This window comes from Pteronotus mesoamericanus, unplaced genomic scaffold (genome assembly GCF_021234165.1).
Source record: "Pteronotus mesoamericanus isolate MK-2021 breed Mesoamerican mustached bat unplaced genomic scaffold, CSHL_Meso_final contig_90, whole genome shotgun sequence".
In the NCBI taxonomy this organism is placed as follows: domain Eukaryota; kingdom Metazoa; phylum Chordata; class Mammalia; order Chiroptera; family Mormoopidae; genus Pteronotus; species Pteronotus mesoamericanus.
Genome location: NW_026555277.1, coordinates 27,472,417 through 27,487,597, shown reverse-complemented (window position 1 = coordinate 27,487,597; position 15,181 = coordinate 27,472,417). Strand labels below are relative to the sequence as shown.

General features: G+C 36.1%; 1 pseudogene; it reads left to right on the top strand.

The window, feature by feature from the left end:
* The first annotated feature begins 2,636 nt into the window (after positions 1 to 2,636).
* Positions 2,637 to 3,487, top strand: LOC129080664 (ribosome biogenesis protein NSA2 homolog; annotated as a pseudogene).
* Positions 3,488 to 15,181: the final 11,694 nt, after the last annotated feature.

Genomic DNA, 15,181 nt, shown 5'->3' with positions numbered 1-15,181 from the left:
TGTAATCAGCGACATGAGTGAACTCATATGTGGATCCTTCCTATATCCAGTTTTGAGATGACTGAAGCTCCAGCTGACCCTTTGATTTCAACCTTAGAGTTATCAATGCAGAGACATCCAGACAAGTCAAGACTAGATTCCTTGCCCACATACATTATGAAAGAGTAAATTTTTTGTTGTTTTAAATCACTAAGTTTTGGGGTAATGTGTTACACAGCAATAGATAACAAATACATTTATAACATTAAATATACACCTATACACCCATCTCTTTTGTTTGTTTGTTTGTTTTAAATAAATGGTCAATCCTTGGAGTACAAAGGAGTTCCTGACTCAAGGTTGTTCAGCAAACCTAAAAATGACTCATGGAAAGACCTGATACAGAAGACTTTACACAATGATGTTATAATAACTAGATAAACTAACATATTTCTTCAGAATCTGAATAGTAAAGATTAAATAGTAAGGCGATAATACTGAGATAGCATAGTACGAGAAAAATAAACAAAAAAAATGAAATGCTATGACAGAGGACATCTAACCTAGGTTTTCCTTAATATTAATGTCATACCTGTCACCTTGGGAATCTTCTAAAATGAAGATTTGGATTTTATAGGATCAGGGAGGGGCTTGAGAGTCTGCGTTTATAATAAAGTTCCAAATGAAGTCAATTTTGCTAGCCCAAGGACCAAATTTAGAAGAACAAGGCTGTAGCCCATAAGAGCTGTTAGTCTTCTGGGCTTTCTCTGATGCTCAGGGCTTTCAAATTCCAGTTCTAATCTATGCACAACCCACCCTTGTTTTTTAGGTTTTCTGAATATGTTCCTTGCAATTTAAGCAATCTGCTTATCCCAGATAATCAACATATGCTGAGTTTTATAAAATGGTTTACTAACATCATTGAAGGTTTAAAAACACTTGTCTCTTCATTATTTCTTTTTTAATAGCGATTTGTCTTTAATGCTGCCTCTTGCTAAACATTTTAAAGTGAAATCTCATGTATTTTAATCTTGAAAAATATATGGCAGCTGCGACAAAGTTCTGGTACCTGTGAGCTCTAAGTTTAGACTCACGTTTCTGCTTGTCCCCCTCAAATTTCCTTTCCACTAAGCTGGTTTCTATGTGATGTTCACCATAGCACTAGTTGAAGAATTAAGCAATTCTAGGGAGAAACATCAAACCAGGTATGTGTATCCCAAATATTGCATGACACAAATCTATACTAAAGTACATGTTTAATTGCTATTTATCATGAAATTTAAATTTAACGTGTTGTTTTCTCTTTATATTAGCTAAACCTGACATCTATACCCATATGGAACTTGATGTCATGGCAAACCAATACTAACAAATATGACTTGACCCCAACTTGATTTGACCCCAGGAAAGTTGCCCTCCTTCTGTGCCCCAATGCAATATACCTAAGTGGATCACAGGATGAGTAGGTCCAAATTCCAGATTTTCTGTACCCCAAGGAAATAGAAACTCTACATCCATTAGCTATGCCTCATTATCAAATGACCTGGAGTAGTGGTTCGCAAGCAGGGGAAGTCCTAAGGCCAACAAAATTGTTTTGAGACTACAGTGAATTCATGTGAGCGCTAAACATGTCCGAAAATAGCTTAGAAGTTCTGTGTTACATATGTGTTTTAATTTTTGTATAAATGTAATGAATGCATTATAAAATCATTTAAATGCCTTTGCTCATAGTCAATTATGTGCCTTGTAGTCAAACATTAGTCAATAACAGAGAGGATACCTAAGCTATCTAAAGTTAGCATAAATTAAATAATAATATTAGATTTTGAAATTCGACTCTAGATCATTTGACCCGAGCACTTTCACTTAAATTTTTATTGATTTTTGTATATATTTATGCTAAAGCATTGAAGAATCAGGAGTAGTTTGATATAACTCCAAAGGAGAGGATTATCCTGCTACCTTTTTAATCTGAAGTTTAAATCAGAGAATATGCTGTCACTCATTAAACACCTTGAGTTTGGCATGTCATATGAATATATATATATTCATATACGTCAGCCATTCTTTTTTTTTTTTTTTTTTAGTAAGGGAAGTTTTTTGGCTTCCATTCTTTTATCTGAGAGAATAGATTCACTGAAGCGTGAGGTTCAAGAATGTTTCCACAATATTACTATAAGGGTAAGGCCTGAGTTCATCTTATTCAATCTTTACCCCACTGAGCAAAGGGTTTACTCATAATATTCATTGAATAAATGTTTGTTGAATTGAATCGATTGGAATTGAATTGAATAAAGCATTATTCAAGTTATATGACTAAGAAGGACTGAATGAATCTGGAATTCAAAGTCAGGTGTTTAATTCTAAAAGTTAAACTCTATAACTTATGTAACAATATTTTGTCTAAATATTTTCTTTCCTAATCTGATCTTAAAGAGTTAAAAGTAATCTAAAATAATGGTTTAAATAAACAATTTCTAACAAAGTACATGATCAGACTGTCCAAGAATTTTTAATTAAAATGGCAAGAAAAATAACAAACAAGCAAAAGAGAAAAAAACACCCACAAAGTAAAACTAAGATGGGGAGTAAAACATATTAAAAAAAAAACTTAAAGGTAACAAATAAGCAAGTACAATAGATTTAGGGGACTGGATATGCAGATAAAACATCAAGAACGTTCAAAGAAGGCAAAAAAGATGATTGGTCTGAAGGCTAAGCTCTACCACAAACAGCGCCATGCTGAGAAAATACAAATGAAAAAGACCATCAAGATGCATGAAAAGAGAAACACCAAACAAAAGAATGATGAAAAGACTCCACAAGGGGCAGTACCTGCATATCTACTGGACAGAGCGGGACAGTCCCGAGCTAAAGTACTTTCCAAAATGATTAAATAAAAACAAAAAGAGAAAGCGGGAAAATGGGAAGTCCCTCTGCCCAAAGTTTCTGCCCAGGGAGAAACAGCAGTATTAAAAGTTATTCGAACAGGAAAGAGAAAGAAAAAAGCATGGAAGAGGATGGTTACTAAAGTCTGCTTTGTTGGAGATGGGTTTACTCGAAAACCACCTAAATATGAAAGATTCATTAGGCCAATGGGCTTACGTTTCAAGAGAGCCCATGTAACACATCCTGAACTGAAAGCCACCTTTTGCCTGCCAATACTTGGTGTCAAGAAAAATCCCTCATCCCCACTTTACACAACTTTGGGTGTTATTACGAAAGGTACTGTCATTGAAGTGAATGTAAGCGAGTTGGGCCTTGTGACACAAGGAGGCAAGGTTATTTGGGGAAAGTATGCCCAGGTTACCAATAATCCTGAAAATGATGGATGTATAAATGCAGTCTTACTGGTTTGACAGCAGTTTTATACAAGTAGCTTGTAATTATTGAAGACTATGTACCAATCAGGAAAGTGTGACCGTGATGTTTCTGCATACTACAATATTGTAACAGCTTACATGCCTGCAGCCATCAGGAGAACTATTTTATTGTACAGAATATTAAAATGGTCCAGTTTTATAAAATGGTATTTGTTTTGGGGTCTGTTTATCATTTAGATGTTTTTATGATAAAATCGAATGATAAAAAAGCAGTTTAAGCAAAAAAAAAAAAAGGATGTGTTTTCTCACACAGTATGACTAATACATAAAAAGAGGTTGAAAAAATACTGAACTTTTAAGTTCATTCATTCATTCAGCATATTTTTATAAAGTGTTTATTATGTGGCATATTTTAGGAATACAATGGTTCCTCCTTAAGGAGCCCATTGTCCCACGAAAGAGAAAGAGTCAATTAATAGTATGTGTAATATATACGAGTGAGAGCTCTGGTATATGCATGACATTATGGGGGTAGTGAGAAAAAGTATAGGCAGGACACTCGATGTAGAGGAGTAGAAAATCCTCAGGGTAGAGATATTGCTCAAGGTGATGAGAAAAGCATTAGACAGATGAGGGAGGGCATATCATAGCCTAGGAGAACACGTTTTGAAAAAGAGTAGGGACCTGGGAGAGAATGGTATGTTAAGGCATTGATAAGTTGTTATTCTTCTGTGGCTGAATCATTAAGTTAAATATAGTTGAGTACTTGGAGATAAAATCTGAAGAGGCAGGGAGAAGATCCTGCTTAAGGTCTGGAGAACTGGCAATCTGAGCCATGTGTAGCAATGAGCTCAAAGCAGGGGGAAGACTGCCATCTATTGAATTTCTGCTACTACTTGTTACAACTTGTCTGAATCCTTTACTTTGCATGTAGTCTGACCTTCTCAATCTTCTACAAGCCTAACAGCCCAGAGTTTTGATAACTGACGATAAATGCTTGATTTGTATTGCTCTTAAGGACCATATTTATGTGGCTGTTGTGGAATCTTCCTCTTAAGAATGACATATATAACACAGTCAAACCCCTGTCCCCCACTAAGGATTCACATCCATAGAGAACGTTATATATCTTTTTAAAGCAGAGCCTGCTTGATTATTTTCTTTCTTTTGATGGTGGCACAAAATTCCTGTCCACAGAAATTGTGGGTATTTTATTAAATGCCTGCTCGTTGTTTAAGTGGGCGCGAGGTTGAACTTTTAAACCTGCCTGAGACATCACACTTCACTTGTTGAGATCACTTACACTTGATATCGTGACAAAGTCATTTTGAGTTAGTTCTCATAATTGGCTTTGAAAGTAAGAATATTTTTGTAGTCTCTTAGTTCTTTTCATGAGAGACAGAGAGAGAGAAAGAGAGAGGGAGAGAGGGAAATCACCAGAGGGAGGAAAGGGAGAGATACAGAGGTTTTTTTCACTTTAATCAGAAACCTCAGACGTTATTTTCTTCTCTCTCCTTTTCAGAGGTCTGTCTAAGCCCTCTACCACAGTAATGATATCCCTTGTACATAAATGCAACATGGTTTCAATTTGCATTCTAGCAGTGTTTCTCTATATTTTTTCATACATTTCTGATTTTTGCCCCTGAAATTCAAGTTGAAATGGATTTTTAATCATATTTTATAGTCTATGCTATTGCAGTTGTCCCAGTTTTTCCCCTTTTGTCCCCTTCCACCAGCCCCATCACTCCCTTAGGAAACCCCCGCCCCCCTTGAGTTCATGTCCACGGGACCTAGACATATGTTCTTTGGCTACTGGATTACTTATGCTGTACTTTACAACCCCATGACTATTCTGTAACTACCAATTTGCATTTCTTAATCCCTTCACCTTTTTCACCTTTCCCCCTAATCCCCTTCCACCTGGCAACCATCAAAGCGTTTGCTGTATCTATGATTCTGTTTCTTCTTTGCCTGTCTGTTTTTTAGTTTCAGTTGGTGATAGATACGTATTTATTGCCATTTTATTGTTCATATTTTTTATCTTTTCCTTAAAGAAGACCCTTTAAAACTTCATATAATACTGGTTTGATGGTGGTGAACTCCTTTAGCTTTTTATTGTCTGGGAAGCTCTTTATCTGTCCTTCAATTCTAAATGATAGCTTTGCTGGGTATGGTAATCATGGTTGTAGGCCTTTGCTTTTCATTGCTTTGAATATTTCTTGCCAGTCCCTTCTAGCCTGCAGAGTTTCTTTTGAGAAATCAGCTGACAGTCTCATGGGGGCTCCCTTATAGGTAACTAACTCCTTTTCTCTTGCTGCTTTTATGATTTTATGTCTTTAAGCTTTGGCATTTTAATTATGATGTGTCTTGGTGTGGGACTCTTTGGGTCCATCTTGTTTGGGACTGACTGTGTTTCCTGGACTTGTGCATCTCTTTCCTTCACCAACTTAGAGAAGTTCTTTCATTATTTCTCCAAATAAGTTTCCAATTTCTTGTTCTTCTCTTTCTGGTCTCCTGTGATGCAAATATTCATACATTTGAAGTTGTCCCAAGAGGCTCCTTTTACTATCCTCATTTTTTTGGATTCTTTTTTTCTTCTTGTTACTCTGATTGGTTGTTTTCTCCTTCCTTATGTTCCAAATCGCTAATTTGATTCTCAGCTTCATCCACGCTACTGTTGATTCTTGTAAATTGTTATTTCAATTCATATATCCTTCATTTCTGACTGGATCTTTTTTATGCTGCTGAGGTCCTCACTAAATTTCTTGAGCATCTTTATAACAAGTGTTTTGAATTCTGATAGATTGTTTTTCTCCATTTTGTTTAGTTCTTTTTTTTCTGGAGTTTTATTCTGTTCTTTCATTTTAAAAAAAATTTTAAATCATGTTTATTCTATTACAGTTGTCTCTATTTTTCCCCTTTAACCCCTGTCCACTCATCCCACACCCACCCCCATTCCCATAGTCAACTCCCACTTTGTTGTCTATGTTCATGGGCCATTTATATGTGTTCTTTCTCTAGTCCCTTCCCCTTCTTTCCACCATTGTCCTCTTTCCCTATCCTCTCTGGTCACTTTCAGTCTGTTCCATGTTTCCATGCTTGTAGTTTATTTTGTTCATTAGTTTATTTTGTTGAATAGATTCCACTTATAGGTGAGATCATATGGTATTTGTCTTTCACCAACTGGCTTATTTCACTTAGCATAATATTCTCCAGTTCCATCCATGTTGTCCCAAAAGGTAAGAGTTCCATCATTCTTTCTTTTCTTCTTCCTTTTTCTTTTTCTTTCTTTCTTTCTTTCTTTCTTTCTTTCTTTCTTTCTTTCTTTCTTTCTTTCTTTCTCTTTCTTTCTTTCTTTGTTCTGTCTTCCTTTTTAAATGCAGATTGATTTTATTTATTTTTTAATGTCAAAGTCAATTATAAAATAGTAAAAAATTTAAAACCATTATAAATTCTCAGCAATTAAAACAACATGACACCAGCACAGAAATAATCAAGTAGATCAATGGAATATAATGAGCATTCTAGAAACAAACGTATATATCTGTCTAACAATGTAATATATGATTAAACTGATATTTCAAATCAATGGGGGAAATAAGGCTTATTCAACAAATAAGATGCATGGACCCCTATTACTTGAAATAATAGAAATATAGAGCCCTATTTCACACAGAATACAAGAAATATTCAGGTGAGTTAAAAATCAATATGTAGAATCTAAGGAGTTTTAGGAAATACTACAATTAATATTTTTATTACCCTGAAGTAAAATATTAAAACCCAGATGCTATAAAGTAAAATATTGACAATATGACTATATTAAACATTTAAGACTATATAGTAATATACATATAAAAAAGTTAAAGGACAAGTAATAGTAGAATGGGAAAGTATTTGCCACACATCTAAAAAAGGGTTAATAGTTGTGTTTTTGTTTTGTTTTCTTTTAGGGAAAGAAAAAATTCTACAAACCTTTAATCAATAAATGGATTAAAAAATACCAAAAAATCATTTAAAGCTTTTTAAAAATAATAGAAATAGGCAAGAAATATACAAAACCAGGTTTAGTTTCAACAAGTAATAAAGAAACAATTAAAATAACACATCATTGTCACAATCAAATTAATACGTATTAAAAATATTGGTAATATCAAGCATTGGAAACTGTGAAAGGATATTCACAGACTCTTTCATAGGTTATTCATAGACTCTTTTTCTTCATCTTAAAGCAGTCCCTTTAGCATATTTTAAAGTGCTACTTTGGTGGAGGTATAGTCTTTTAGCCTTCTTTTGTCTGGGAAACTCCTTATTTTGCCTTCCATTTTAATTGAGAGCCTTGCTGAGTAGAGCGGTCTTGGTTACATGCCATTGCTTTTCATTACTTGGAATATTTCTTGCCACTCCTTTCTGGCTTGCAGTGTTTCTGTTGAGAAGTCAGCTACTAGCTGTACTGGGGCTCCCTTATATGTTACTACCTCTTTCTCCCTTGCTGCCTTTAGGATTCTCTGTTTGTCTTTAATATTTGCCATTTTATTGATGATATATCTTGGAGTGGGCCTCATTGGGTTCCTCTTGAATGGGACCCTCTGTGCTTCCTGGACTTGTGTGACTTTTTCTCTCCTGAAATGAGGGAAGTTTTCCACCATTACTTTTTCAAACAGCTTCTCTATCCCTTCCTCCTCCTCTTCTCATTCTGGTATCCCTATTATATGGATATTATTATGTTTCAGGTTGTCCTGCATTTCCCTAAATGCCTCTTCATTCTTTTTAAGTCTTCTTTTCATTTTCTTGCTTTTTCTGGGAGCTTTTTTCTACCTTGTCCTCCAGCTTGCTGATTTGATCCTTGGCTTCTTCATCTAGCCTGTTTTTGATTCCTTCTACTGTGTTCTTGAATTCAGAAATTATATTCTATATTTCCTCTCATCTCTTATTGATAGCTTTTATGTCCTTTTACATGTTGATATAGTTTGCAGTAAGTTCCTCATAGTTTCTCTGTAGTTTGTTGTAATTCTCTCTGAGCTCACTGACCTCATTGAGCTTCCTTAGATCCATTGTTTTGAACTCAGTATCTGATAGTTTCCTTGCCTCTATTTTATTTAGTTCTCTTTCTGGGGATTCCTCCTTTCCCTTCGAGTGGGGGGTGTTTCTTCGTCTTCCCATTATTTGTGAGACTCTTCTTTTTTGCTTCTGCTTCTTAAATTGATCTGTCTTGACTAGCTGACTTTTCAGTGTAAACTTCTATGTTAGGAGACCTCTGTTTTTACTTTCTGGGTCTGTGTCTGATGATGTCAGATGTTGTCCCTGCCTGACCTTATGCAGTCTGTTGGAGACTTCCAGGAATCTACTGTCTGTGGCTGTCTCCTTCAGCTGTTAATCAAGTCACTCTGCACTCAGCATGCCTGCTTAGACAGCTCAGGGCTGTCTTTCCTGGGGGTGGGGCTACTGGGTCCTCTGATGCTGCTGCTGCTGCTCAGGGGAGTGGTCTCTGCCTGAGCAAAAGATGGCTGCTGCCGCATGGGGATAAGTCAGCACTGGGATCTCACCGGTTACTCTCTCAGTTCTCTCCCTAAAGCCTTCTTCTCCATTCTCTCCTCAGGCATCTCCAGCCCACTCTGTCCCCACCTTTGCTGGAGACCAGGTAAGTGGCTACAAATAAAACTTTATGCGTTGGCTCTTTAAATAGCTCTTTCCGTCTCCAGCCACCTGTCTCTGGCAGAGAGCAACCCTACCGCTTTTTGCAGCTGGCCGTTTTCTGTGTACTTTTTGGGTTGTTGTAGGCTGGAGATCCCTGCTTTTGGTTTAGACCCCACTCTTCTCAGAGGGATCCAGCTGGCCGTTTCAATATCCTTCTGGTGCTGCCACCTGTGGGCTCCCTGACAGCCTTCTCGAGTCTCTACTGTACTCCTTACCAGTTAGATTGTGCTAAAGCTGATTCTTCTGTCTCTGAGGTTATAAGTCTCCTCTCGCTATTGTTCAGTTGTTTGTTTCAGGTGGTTTCTCCACAATTTAGTTGTTACTCGAGGTTGGTCCTGGGAGAAGGTCAGTGTGATTTCCACTCACTCCTCCACCGTCTTGATTATCCCTTTATTATGTCCTTTCTTTTGGGCTATGTTTCTTTGTTTCCTCATTTTGGCAGCCTCCCTGTGTTTGTTTCTATGTATTAGTTAGAGATTCTATGTCTCCCAGGCTTGAGAGAGTGGCTTAATGTAGTAGGTATCTTGTAGAGTCCTGCAGCACAACTTCCCCTGTTACCCCAGATTGGTACTCAAGGTGCATCCACTGTATGGGCTGTGTATACCCTTGTCTTTCTGCAAAGCCTTGATTGCTGTTGGCCTGTCCAAGGTCAGCCACTACTTGTGTTCTGTCCAGGGTCATGCAGCATTAGCTACAAAGCGATCTGCAGATGGGTGCTACTTGTGCTGGGCTTGAAAGTTCCCAGGTTAGGCAAAGGTTGTTTAATCAAGGATGGCTGCTGCTAGTGTCAGGCCTGGGGCAACTTAGTGAGAGGTCCAAGGCTTGCTAAAGCCAGATGTCACTGGTTTGAGAGAATGCAAGAAAATCTGAAGCATGGCCCAAAACAAGCCATTCATATGGAAAAATCACTGGAAAGCTTTGGTGTGTCTGAAACTTGGGTGGGGCAGGGCCTCAGGAAATAACCAGGGTGGGGTAAACAGTGTGATCCAGGTCGATGGAGTCTCAGACATGGTTCCTACCAGCTGGCTCCTTTGGGGAAGGTCTTAGAAAAGGGACAATGGCCTCTGCCAGCAATTCTGTCTTGTGGAAAGTTGTCACCAAGCCATTTCCCTGAACTGGACAATTTGGTTCCTGGTGCCTTTCAATCTGCTGCTCCTGCACTGGAGCTCAGAAGGAGTAAATCCAAGAAGTCTGTGTGTGGGCCCTTTAACTGCCCAGGAACTGCCTGGCATTCCAGAAGTTTCTGTCTTCTACAGCTTCAATCATCACTGGTTTTATAGCTGGAAGTTATGGGGACTTATCTTCCTGGCACTAGAACCTCGTGCTGGGGGACTGGCTGTGGGGCTGTGACCTTTTGATCCTACAATGTCCCTCTCAATTTTTATCCACCACACATGTGTGTGAGACCAGCCTGTTGCGCATACCTGCCCCTCTTACCTACCAGTCTTGATGTGGTTTCTTCTCTAATTCCATAGTTGTAGGACTTCCATTCACCTGAATTTCTGATGGTTGTCAATGATGATTGTTCTATAGTTTAGTTGCAATTTTGTTGTGGTTGTGTGAGGAGGCAAGCCATGTTTACCTATGCCATCTTGACTGGAAGTCTCTGAAATTCGTTTTTGTATAACAATATTTATTGGAAAATACTTAGGAAAAAATGAAGCTGACATTATTAATGTTGTTATTATTGTTATTATTATTACTATTACTACTGTAGTGGTACTAACTATTATGTATGGTAAACCTGGTAGTTCTTGAGGAGATCATACATTCTGATGGATGAATACATTCTGGGAAATGTAATGAGGTAGAAAGCCATAATCAAATTCTTACCATTTTGTCAGTGTTGTGCGAAGATTTCTGCTGGACACTCTGGAAGCAGTCACCTAAACAAAAGGATACATTTAACAGATTAAAAGGAAAATAGTTCTCTTCTAAACACCTATTTTGAAGGAAAGTAAAATTGTTTTTGCACTGTTCTGAAAGCATACAAAGAAACAGTCAGTTTGGAAATGATTAGAACCCACTCTTTGTGAAAGCACTCTAATACTTGATTCTGAGATTTTTATTCTTCTAAATGTCAAAGCTAATCTATGGGACACCCTTGGATGACTATTTGCCAAAATAAAGCCACTGAAAATTTAGAAGATTCAAGAAAGAAAAATCATATCTTTTCTCTGAACTTCTAACTCAAAATAAGAACTTTGGAATAATTACCTCAAATTTTTAATATACTTGGCTCAGTTTAATGGCCTTCTTATTGCCTACAGAATAGATGCTAAGATCCTTAGCAAACTGCATAAGCAACTCCATTAGTATCTGCCTAGCACTAAGCATCGGTTCATCCAGTTTCTCGTGACTGGTCTAATAAGAACCCACAAGTCTGATCACGATGGTGTTTATACTACCTTATTATGGTCACACTTATTTCTGTTTCTCTTATACTATAAAAACTAGTATTCTTCCATACACCTCTGGTTGTGTGGGTCTTTGCTACTTCTATCCATTCTTTCATCCGTCTGTCTATCTGACATACTCATCCAAGTCTTATCACCCCTTCGAATCTTTGTTATTGTTCATTGAGAGGTAAACACTTTAATTACCACAGCATTTTTGTTGATTTTCTATTGATTTCTGTCTATAAGACTTCATTCAATGTTTCAAAACAAATAGTAATAAATTAGCTTCCATAGGCATATAGATTAAACACCTATGAGCTATATGCTTTTGTTCTTAAAGGCAATATGTTGAGGATCGTGATTATTTTTTATAGTACATACTCAATATGGTATTTCCAAGTTAGATAATCCTGGTCAGCAGGCATAGAGGATAAAAGGTATTGTGAATGGTTCTGGTCCAAGCACACATTGAAAGACAATCTGATTGAGGGTCTAACATTTCATCACATGCTTACCTTAGCTGTAGGTTTTGTCTTAGTTTCTAGAAAGTGAGGAAAAAAGTGAGCTCAAGTGGGGAGTTTATATAAGCAAGTCCTGTAAGTAGCACATATTTCCATTCATAACTCCTTCATCAGAACTGAATCACATGGCTACACATAACTGCAGGGAAAGTAAGAAATATAGTCTGTGTGCTCAGAAAGAAAACTTATTGTGGAAGAACAGCTAAACATAGTTAAGGATTATAGAAATTATCTATCATAATCTATTGATACTATAATGCTTTATATTATATACTATACTATTTATACACCATTATTATTATATGACTCTTATAGTCTACTTACATATATTGTAATTTAAGGACTCATAGGAAAGAATAAAAAAACAAGACCAGCTAGATCCTTAAATAAAATTCTAGAATATATTCATAGATAATATTTAATAACATCCTATCTGAGAATCCACAAAAGATACAGTATTTGCCGGGTTTTCCAGAGAAGAAATTTGTTATAAAGAATCAGTTCACACAGTTGTGGAGGATGAGAAGTCCCAATATCTGTAAGGTGAGCCAACAAACTGGAGATTTGGGAGAGCCAACAGAATAGTTTCAGCTTGAAGGCTGGCAGTCTGTAGAGCCAGGAAGTGCTGATGTGGCAGTTTGAGTACAAAGACAGGGCAAATCTGATGATCCAGTTGAAGGCAGTGAAGTAGGAGAAATCATCCCTTTGTCACCAGAGGGACTGCCTTTTTCTTCTGTTTAGGCCTTCAACTGATTGGATGAGACCCACCTACATTAGGGAGAGCAATCTGTTTTACTCAGCCTACCAATTCAAATGTTAATCTCATTCAAAAAATGCCCTCACAGAAATACTCAGAATCTGGTTTGACTAACCACCCGGTCACCCTGTGGTCCAGTCAACACATATAATTAGCCATCATATATACAAAAGAATGATATTTCTTTACACATATCTCAGTGTCATTGATTTTATTAAAATAGTGTGAATTCAATCCTATTTCATGTCTTAATTGTGAATTCACAGCAAATCATCATCATATCATGTTAAGTAGATACCAAAGTAAAAACATTAAAATTCTAAAGCCATTTTCAAAATCAGAGCCATAATTATCTTTCTTTTTACTGTCCTTTCAAATTACTAACCAATAAAATAGAAAGAAGAAAAAAATTAAGTAATTAACAAAGATTTGAAAGTCACCAGAAAAGAAATGAAATGAACTATTTTCAGGGAAATATTTTACAAAGCATTTAACCAATTTGTTAAATAAAATAATTTAGTAAATAGTACTGCCTCTTTGATTTCTAAAAAAAAAAAAAAAAAAATTGCAAAGATTTCTTTGTCCAATATGCATTTTAGTTAAGAGCTTTTTTTTTCTGTATTAAAAAAAAAGTGCTTATAAGTATAAATGGAACATGGATGAAATTCACAATATATTCTAAATAAAATTATTTGTCTGAAGAGTTTAGAACAAAGCAGGTATTTATGAGTTAAATGTTTGTTTTTATCAAGATAATAACCACAATAAAGAAAAAAGGACTCCTTACTTTTATTTTCTTTTTTTGTAGCCAAGAATCCTCTTTGACAATAAAATGAAATAAAAAGTTTTACATGTGGCTTCCCATGATTACTTGGTGAAGTTTTCTCATTGCAGTAACTACCAACGTCTCTTGATAAATCCATGAGGAAAGATACTTTTTTCTTCATAGTACTAATGTTAGTGATCAGCAAATTGACATTCTGAGATGAAGTAAATAGGAATTACTGTCAAATTCTGTATGTAACTTCCAGAAAGAAATTTAAAAAGAATGAAGATGTAGTTTAACTTCAGTAGATGTTAAGAAAAACTCATTTGAGAATATAGGTGACTACAGGTTTAAGATGAGCCAAAATTATAGTAGAGCTGCTTGAAAAATGTAAGTATTCTTATAGACAGAAGACAATCTTTGCAAAGTGGATTTGGATAAAGATTTATTGTGCAAAAATGTAATAACCCATATCATGAAATCATGAGTTACCTTCCCCTGAAGAGTTCAAGAGGATAATCTGAGAGGAATAATACATGTTGAAATCTTATTTTAGGCATCTTTTTGTATAGCAAATATCTTTAGAAAATAAAGTTAGTATTTCCCTCCAGAGAAAAGGGCAGATGCTCTCTGTCCACTAAAATAAAGATAATATTTTTCCTTACAACAGAGAACAAACACTCTCACCACCCATTATAAAAGATTCAGGTTTCCTAAACTCAGGGCTTTCTTCCCTAAAGCAGTTCTGTTGAAAATGGTCTTCAGGGAAATAATGCAAAAATTATTATCCTCTGCTATTGATATTGCTGTGAGTAATAAGTTGTTATTTACCTCTGACTCAGGAGTTGTGCCTTTTGCCCATATCTATAAAATTTTGGCAAGCTAACATGTTAGCTTATAGAGGTAACTTCAACTTCTTTATGTCTACCTTGGCCTAAATACATGACACTGTCAAAACCCACTGTTTTAACATCAATGCCTATTAATATATGTCCTCGTTATTGAGACACATATATTGACTGAAAGCCCAAAGTCACTTTCTTTTGATGAAGATTTTCCTGACCCTCATGAAATTAATGCTTAATAAATAATTATTTATAGTATTTTGTTTTATTATATACAGATAAAATATGTGTTATCTTGCATGCCTCTCAAAATGATGTATAAATGTTAACAGTAACTTAAGTAGCTTCCACAGATTAACAAGGATGATAGCAAGGAGGTAGAATTGGGAGCAAACAAGGAAGAAAGAAGCAAGGGCAAGGAAACAGTGGGCTCTGTTATGACAAAGGTCAACTGCAACAGTGACTTCAGTGGGAAACAAATTAAATTCAAATCAGTCCATGGCAAAACATCCAATTCTTCACCTGTTCTCTTCAGTGTAGGTTCTGGAATGGGAAGAGAGATGCTGTCTTTTCTAAGGAGCTTTATTACTAATCCAGTAAGAACAAGGAAAAAGAAAAAGAAATGAGTTGAGAACATAAAACTGGTCTCACCAATGTCTCAGGCTACTGAAAATACAAGGAAGCCTTAAGAATTACAGAAAGAGAGGACCAAATAAGGAGAGTGTTTTCCTCTACCAACTCTACTCTTTATAAAATGGTGGTATATTTAGAAATAAAACACCTTGTGCTCCATTTTTTCCTAGAAATTGACAGGTCACACATACAATGTGTACTTGGATTAATCATGCAGGTACATTACGGCAATACCTGTGGAACAGGTAGAACCAACTGAAA